Source organism: Rattus rattus, chromosome 16 (genome assembly GCF_011064425.1).
Source record: "Rattus rattus isolate New Zealand chromosome 16, Rrattus_CSIRO_v1, whole genome shotgun sequence".
In the NCBI taxonomy this organism is placed as follows: Eukaryota; Metazoa; Chordata; class Mammalia; order Rodentia; family Muridae; genus Rattus; species Rattus rattus.
In genome coordinates, this window is record NC_046169.1 from 4,636,343 (window position 1) to 4,644,853 (window position 8,511).

Sequence of the window (8,511 nt, forward strand, 5' to 3'; positions counted from 1 at the left end):
CCAAAAGAATAGCATTAGCGAGAGAAAGAGGAGGGGGAGGGTGGACCGGGAGGGGGGCAACATTGGGGATGTAAATAAATAAAATAATTAATTTAAAAAAGAAAGAGGAAGGGTAGGCAAAGTTGAAGAGTGTGACCTGGGATTGGTGGAGTTGTCCCCCGCCCCACCCCCGTCTGTGGGGTGATGGAGAAGGGAGAGGTCTGACAGGGGGGCTCTGGTAGATCTATCCAAAGACTTATCCTTCCTCTCCTTTCCCTCCTCTCCCTCCTCCCTCTCATCTCCCTCCTCCTCCTCCTCCTCCTCCTCCTCCTCCTCCCCCTCCTCCTCACCTTCCCCCACTCCTCCGAGTGGGCACAATGCTACCTACCCCAACCCTCCCGAGGCAGCCCGAGGTCCGTGGGTTAAATTCAGAAAGTCAGGGGAAGGCCTAGTCGTCACTGGCTATTTAAACGAGCGTTTTAATGGCCACAAATCCGTTTCTGCTGTCTCCTAAGCCATGAGTGCTCAAAGGAAGCTCTAGCCCTCTAAGGGGTGTAAATTTATTCCCAGGAGGTGACGGGGAGGGGCGGCGCGGTAGCTTTTTAAACCTATAAAGTATTAGATACCTATGGCCCACACAAAGAGCCACAGTTTATCAACCTCGTTAAACAACCTTGAACAAGGGCACGGCGCCACTGTTCGGAGCCCACGCGGATTCTGGGAGCCTAAGCCGGCGCCGCCCTGCTCTGCGGAGGATTTGCTGGGTTCGGCGGCTCCGCCCCTCCCCGCCCTCGCGCAGTCTCAGCCCGCAGGGCGCAGCAGGACCCGGCGCCTCCCGGGAGTCCAGGGCGGCGACGCCCATGCTGGCCGCGGCAATGTGTACAAAGCGCGCGGCCGCTGTGGCAGCTGGGTCTCTGTGGCGCAATCGGTTAGCGCGTTCGGCTGTTAACCGAAAGGTTGGTGGTTCGAGCCCACCCAGGGACGGCAGCTTTCATTTTCGCAAAACATTTTTAAAAATGCTTTCAGCGTTTTGAGACGCTCAATCAGCTTGCCTGCTTGCTTGCTTTCTACAGCTCAAGCTAAAACACCCCTTCCTCCACCGTTATTCAAGAGGATACATGTAAATATATTTCTAGAGCTTGGTTCAAGTCTGATCAGGAACATGCGTTTACACTGGAAACCAGCAATCCAGACCACCCAGAAACAGCATTATTCGTGTGGCTCACAAACAAACAACCACGGAAGTTACTATTACACTCGGTGTCTATTTCCAAACCGAGGAGCAAGAGATGACACCGTGGGCAGAGTGAGTTTGGGGTCAGCAGGTCACGCTGAGTTTAGCTAAGCGGCTCCCAGATTTGGGCAATGGGTTTGAATCTAACTATTTAACCTTAGACTGCTGGCAGGGTTTTTTTTTTTTTTTCCCCCCTCAAATTTAACTTAATCAGAAAGTGTATGTGTCCATGTTTAAAAGTTTTAAAAGAGAGCCAGGAGTGGCCATGCTTGCCTTTAATCCCAGAACTCAGAAGGCAGAAACAGAAGGAACTCTGTGAGTTTAAGGCTAACCGTGGTGAGCTCCAGGACAGCCAGGGCTACATAGGGAGTCCTCGTCACAGAGGACGTTTTATGTTTTCTCATGGCTTTCCATAAAGACAGGTAATCTGCTACTATAACAACCTTTTCTCCCAAGACTGAAGTTGTGAAGTGAGAGCTTTGTCTTTTGGGATCTACATCCATACTCGTAAAGAGAACTGGAGTCTACAGCAGTGGTTCTCAATGTCTGGGTCGCGACCACTTTGGGGTCGCATATTAGGAATTCTGTATTAAAGATATTCATATGACTCATACAGTAGCAAAATTACAGTTATGAGCAAAACAGTTTTAGGTTGGGGTCCCCACAACTTGAACTGTATTAAAGGGTGACAGCATTAGGAAGGTTGAGAACCACTGCCCTGTGATGACACACATACACTGCTGATCTACACCGCCTCTCACTGCTGGTCACATCTGGCTTCTGACTACTTGAAATGTGGCTAGTACAACTGAGAGATGAGGGTCAAAGTAACGCCAGGCCCTGGAGTAGCACAGGGATGGAGACGGCACTGTGCACGCATCCAGCCCCGAGCTCTATCCTAGCCCTGAACAGGAACAGGGCCTTCCTGTGAGTGCCAAGCTGGCCTAGAACTCATGGCCCCGCTGCCTCAGCCTTCTGAGTGCTGGGATTACAGGTGTGCACTGCCACTGGCACGCAGGTGGAGGTCAGAGAACTTTTGGAAACCAGTTCTCTTCTCCACCCTGAGGGCACCAGAGACTGAGCTCAGGTCTTTAGGCTCTGCGGGGAGCACCTTCCCCTGCTGAGCAATCTCACAGGGTTAAACTTAAGCAGAGGAAACTAAATGTGAGAGAGTAAATTATAAACAATTCCGGATTAGAGGGTGAAGCTCAAGACTGCAATGGTTAGGGGGTTTGTGTCCCCCAAGTTCCTGGGTTGAATTCCTCACTGTTGATGGTACTGGGCCCGCATCGGGGGGTGGCCCGCACAAGAGACTGGGGGACTGGTTTGTCCTTTCTACCATAGGGTTTAGTAGCATCAGAAGCGGATGAGGCCTCACAGGGCTCCAAAACTGCTGGTGTTTTTGTTTGTTTGTTTTTCTGACACAGGGTTTCTCTGTGTGGCCCTGGCTGTCTGGGAACTCACTAGGCTACCCTTGAACTTGCAAGCTTCTACTAAGTAACTACTGACTGCTGAGTAAGGGAATTCCCCAGAATGTTCTTACTGTACATTAGTATATGCCTCACGGAAGAAGTAACAGGGAGAGAGAGAGAGAGAGAGAGAGAGAGAGAGAGTGTTGGGTCACATGATCATGTCTACACTGTAGGGTGTTTGTTTTGAGACAGGGTTTCTCTGTGTAATAGAGACTTGGCTGTCCTGGAATTTGTAGACCAGGCTGGCCTTGCACTCACGGAGATCTGCCTGCCTCTGCCTCCGGGGTGTTGGGATTAAAGGCCTGTGCCACCACACCTAGCTTACACTGTAAATCGTATTTACCATATCTGTTATCACTAGAATCAGAAGCTCGTCCATCTTGAAACTGAACATAGTTACCAGAGGCTACAAGCTCCACGATTTTTAGGCGTGTAAACTTTGTTCTAATGCCTGAGCTGAGCGCACCCAGCCTTGTCCTGTGTTCCTTTGTGAAAATTCCCCACTGACTATAGGCTGCTTCCAGGGTCCTTTCCCAAATATGTCCGCCATTTGCCAGCTGAGCAGTCGTGTTCCTTTGTGAAAATTCCCCACTGACTATAGGCTGCTTCCAGGGTCCTTTCCCAAATATGTCCGCCATTTGCCAGCTGAGCAGTCTCCTTCTGTGAATCGCCATACCACCCTGTAACCAGCAAGTGCTTGTCACTAGCCCTGGAAAACAAAGTCATAGAGAGTTGGCACCACCATTGTCCATCCATGGAATACAGTCCTGTCACATGACACACCATCAGTACAGGAGCAATCCTGCTAGCAAAGGTGGGTCACGAGACAGACATGATGACACTTGATGGGTGTTCACCACAGGAGAATTATTTCTAGGTTGTTAAGAAGTCGATCTACAAGGCTGAACCTGTATCTATCTTCCTGATGGACGGGAACGAGTCTTCAAGACCAAACAAGAGGAGGAACGTTTAAGGCTGGGAAACTCAAGCCAAGAGAGCAGGTAGGGGATGAATGCAAGAAGCACAGGGGACAAACGCCCTTCACTCAGCTTGCAGCACAGGCTCTGGAGACCCCAGGATGAGGCCACATCTCAAGTGAAGTTAGGAACTAACTCCCAGAGGCTTCTGCTTCAGGAACAAGAGGTAAAAGTGAGGTTACTCAGTGCCGTGGTTTGGATATGCTTGGCCCAGGAAGTGGCACTATTAGGAGACGTGGCCTTGTTGGAGGAAGTGTGTCACTATGGGAGTGGGCTTTGAGGCCCTCTTCCTATCTGCCTGGAAGTTAGTCTTCTCCTGGATGTCTTTAGTTCAAGACGCAGAATTCTCAGCTCCTCCAGCACCATGTCTGCCTGGATGCTGCCATGCTTCCTGCCTTGATGATAATGGACTGAACCTCTGACCCTGTAAGCCAGCCCCTCTTAATGTTGTCCTTTATAAGAGTTGCATTGATCATGGTGTCTCTTCACAGCAATGGAAGCCCTAACTAAGACACTAGGCTAGTTTGGCAATAATGCCAAGAAACAAGAGATCAGGGACTGGCTGAGACAATTATGTTAAGGGCAAATGGAGGCAGTTCAGGGCTCAGAAGAGTATTTGAAGAATGGATGAGACTCCAGAAGATTAGATGAGTAGGGCTGAAACAGGAGTGAATGAGGTAGGGCCTGCATTCCGGCATCTGCAGGTGACAGACACTCCTGGGGGACATTCAGAATTTGGAATGCAGTGCAGCTGAGTTGAGGACCTTCATTTCCCTCAGCCTCCGTTTCCAGATGTTGCTGTGGTCATTCTCATACCCTGGACTACAGTGATCTGCCAGAGCCACTGAACAGGGGTCTTCAAGAAACCTAGAAATATGACGAAGTTCACTTTAGCTGTGTCTGACTTCCCATCCTGGAGCTCTTTATAAAGCCCAGGCTAACTTTGAACTATGTAATTGATGATCCAGTCCCCGCTACCTCCATTTCTGAGTGCTGGGGAATTTGCTGTGCACCATAAAACCTACCCATAAAGTTCTACTAAAACTCAAAACCTAGCTCCAGAAAGTTGTTTTGTTTTTGTTTTTGAAGAAAAAGGCATTTTAAACACAAGGGTTTAGAATAAGACATACTGAGAGCATGGTGTGGACTTATCAAAGTCTTGCCTCATCCTTCGTTCTGAGTGTCTCCTGTTATCCAGGCCTTTATGCATAGCATCTGCACACACGAATGCATGCTGTACGTATATACATATATATGTATAACAGCTAAGCTACACTTCAAGCCCTGCCCCCTTTTAAAGTTAAATTTCATTTATTAAAGTCAAGCTTTCTGAAAGACTACCCCAAGGTTTTGTGGAGCGCCCCCAAAAATTCCAAATGGGAGGCTAAAGACTTTCTCCAAACACATTTTGATGGATGTCCAAGGGAAGCACAGACCTTTGAAACATACTTCTGAGCCTCCCCAGCTTGAAGTCTTGGCGTTTATTTACTGAATTCGTAGTCAGAGTTCCAACAAAGGCCATAGGCACATCAAACAAATCTCTAAGTGTCGAATGTCTCCACACTGCCACAGCCCCAAGAGGGATCTGGACTGCACAGCAGTTAAGGTCAGCGTGAGTCAGTGAGGCAGAGTCAGTTTACCACCTATTTAGAGCCAGGACAGGGGAGTTCATTCGCCTTCGGACTTGAGCTGGGCCTTGGAGGGCTGCTCGAGTATTTGTATGACTATGCATGTTCCTGTGGCTGCTACACCACTCGGATGATGTAAGGATGACATCATTTCTAGCAGTCGAGATTCAGATGAAAACTTAAGAAACAAATCTGAGCTACTTTACTGATTGTTCTTAAAGACTTGCCTTCTGTAAACGAGATTGTAAGTGGTTTGTGTGTTGGGGTGGGGGGCGGATTAGACACTGGGCGGAGAGGAGAGCTCACCGGAGGTTGCAAACATTCCAGCTCAAACAGGCTCGGTTCCTTGTGTCTTTAGCATCTCATCGAGAGCCTTTTGTGAAAGCCCACCTGATCTGGGAAGGCAGTTTTGGCTCCCTTAAGGAGTACTGGAATTTGCTGACTCTGTAGGAAGGTGAGGCAGGTCCCAGGGAGGGGGCATCTTGCTCCCCAGGGGATTTAGTGTCATTGTCCTTCATTTAGATGTGGAAAGTAACTAATATGAAAGGTTTTAAGGTAACACAAAAATCAGAATAGAATAAAAAGCCAGTTGGATCTCTCTCCCTCTCCTTTCTCAACTAAAACTGTTAATAAGATTTGGGACAGTAACAGCTCAACACAATGTGTCCTTGTTACACAGTGGAGTGAGTGGCTCAGAAGGGCTTTGACAAGTGACCCTTTCAGTGACTTTGGTGGAGATTTACATGGCAATGCAGATTTGCATCCCTTCCTTTCGGGCTTCCTTTAATGACAGCACTCATGGGAACTGAGCCAGTTTTCACTGTTTGGTTAGGCTTTGTTTGTTTTGCTTAAAAGTAAAAACAGTGTAGGGGATGTAGGGGGTCTCTGCAAATACCTGGGCCAGGCCAGGGGCATGTCGATCCAGGGAAAGGAAGGAAATCCGGTTCAACAGGGACTCAGTAGCCAGTGTTTGAGAGACTGACACCAGAGAGCTTACTTTAGGCATATTTAAGCACAGCACAATTTGGAAATGTTTCCTGGTGATAGTGAACCCAATCCCGTGTGCCCAACAAGGCTTAAGACACGTCTGCATCAAACTCGTGTAAAGTACACATGGAATCTCCCATAAAGATGGGTTCCACAATAAGGAAGGAAGCAGGTCACTCGAAACAATGCTCTAAGGGTCCAGGCCTGACAGTGCTGCAGATGGACGGTAACAAACAGGCCTAGGAGAGCAAGGTGTGGCCTGGCCATGCACACAGCATGGAGGTTGACCACCTCCTGTCCTGATGGTGGCAAACAGTCTATACATCCCTTTCTAAGCCGCGTTTAACATTCCTGGTTTCCTTGGTGCTTTCTGTGAGCACAGGATCCACACCCTCCTTCAGGTGGGGGTGGGGGTGTGCTTGTGAGTGTAGAGCCCAGAAGCCAGGAGGCTGGAGCCCATGAAGCAGAGCTGCAGGTAACTGTATGCACATACCCAGAACCTGACCAAAAGCAACCTAAAGACACGGTTGGCTCACAGCTGGAAGGCGTGCAGCCCCAGCACAACCTGGAAGCAGGAGCCTGAGGCCGGGGTGCACTATATCCAGTTAGGAAGCAGAGTAGCCAGGAAATGCTGGCAGGCTCTAAAAGCCCAGGGCCCACGAAGGGATCCACTTCCTAAGGCCCCACCCCCTTCCCGGATGCTACATCAGCTGGGGACCAAGTGCTCAAAACCAGAGTCCGTAAAGGTATCCCTGAAAATGAACACTTGGAAGCCATTCACGGTCACGTGCTCCAGGTAAGGTAAAAAACCTCGAGCTGCTAAAGACACACATTCTTGGCTGAGGTCAGAAATCACATCCCCTCTCCTTTCCCATTTCAGCGTCACACTGTCACCAAGTTTCTGTTTTTATCATGGCAATAGTTGGTGTGCTGGCCCTGAGCAGTGCTGAATTCTACAGTGTTGCTAAACACAGGCAGTTTGAAGTGTAATACATTAAAAAAAAATTAGTGCCTCAGGCTTTGCTCAGGCCTAAGTTACAGTACCACTAGCCATGAGTCTAATGTTACTAAACACTCAATATAAAGAATAAATAAGGCTCAAAAAAAGCACAACCCTGGGTTTTCTCTAAAAGCAGTAATAAGGTATTTTTCTAATGAGTCGAAAGGTTGTATCAGCAATCAACTGAAGGTATTTCCTAGGGTCACCTTGTCACCTTGTTCCTCATGAACCGCAAGGCCTTCATTTTCCCGCTGCGTCTCAGGCTGGCACGCGGTGCTCGGTACTAACAAAAGTTGTGGATGGGAAACAAGGAGTAAAGGCTAAACAAGCATTTCCACACGGAAACTCAGCTGACCCCCGGACTGATAGTAATCACAGAAACATAAACAGAACCGGCCCAGGCTGGTCCTCCTTGATGATGACCCAAGCACGTACTACTTGGTGCAAGCAAGAATTAAAAGAAGCTGACCATGCTGTCAGAGTCGGTTATCTTTTGACCCCAGAACACCAGTCTTCATACAATTCCCCCACACAAAACTTGGATCTGTGCAAACTTTGCCATGGAGAACTGTGGTAGCGCAATTAACCACAGCAAAACCATCAAGATTATTATGATTAGTACAGTAGTTATGGGCACAATGTAATAGGTAATTAATCAAAAAGTTAACCTAGCTGGGTATGGTGGCTCCAATCTGTAACCCTGAACTCAAGATTGTAGAAGGATTGGGGGATAGTTCTAGGTCAGTGTGGGCCAGCCTGGGCTCCATGAGACCTTATTTCAAAAAGCAAAGAAAGACGTTTTTCCGCACCCGAGGAGATGACCTCCAAGCTGGCTAGGCAGACCAGTAAGCAGCAAGGTCGGTGAGACCTTCGCTCACTAAAGTGGAGTGTGATGGAGAAAGACTCAAAAGTCAGCTCTGAGGATCCACACATGCATGAATGTTACCCACAGTGGACCCCGCCCTAACACAAAACACACAGTACATTTTCCGTAAAACATGCATTATTTTTATAATATTGGGGATATATTGGAGGGGGGGATTGAGGGGTAAATGAGAGATAAATAATTAAATACACCGTTGCTGACCAGGCGGACCACTTGGACAGTTAAAATTCAAGTTTAACTATCACTAGAGAGGCAGATGCTTTTGTGAACAAGCGGCTTTGTCTTGGAGCCTGAGGCTGCCTAGCCCAATATTTCTAACTTGTGCATCACTCAGACTTCACCAGCTAT

General features: G+C 48.3%; 1 non-coding gene across 1 annotated transcript; it reads left to right on the plus strand.

Annotated features, from left to right (window-relative positions):
• Positions 1–889: 889 nt before the first annotated feature.
• Trnan-guu lies at positions 890–963 on the plus strand. Its single transcript has one exon. It is a non-coding gene; the product is annotated as a tRNA-Asn (tRNA).
• Positions 964–8,511: the final 7,548 nt, after the last annotated feature.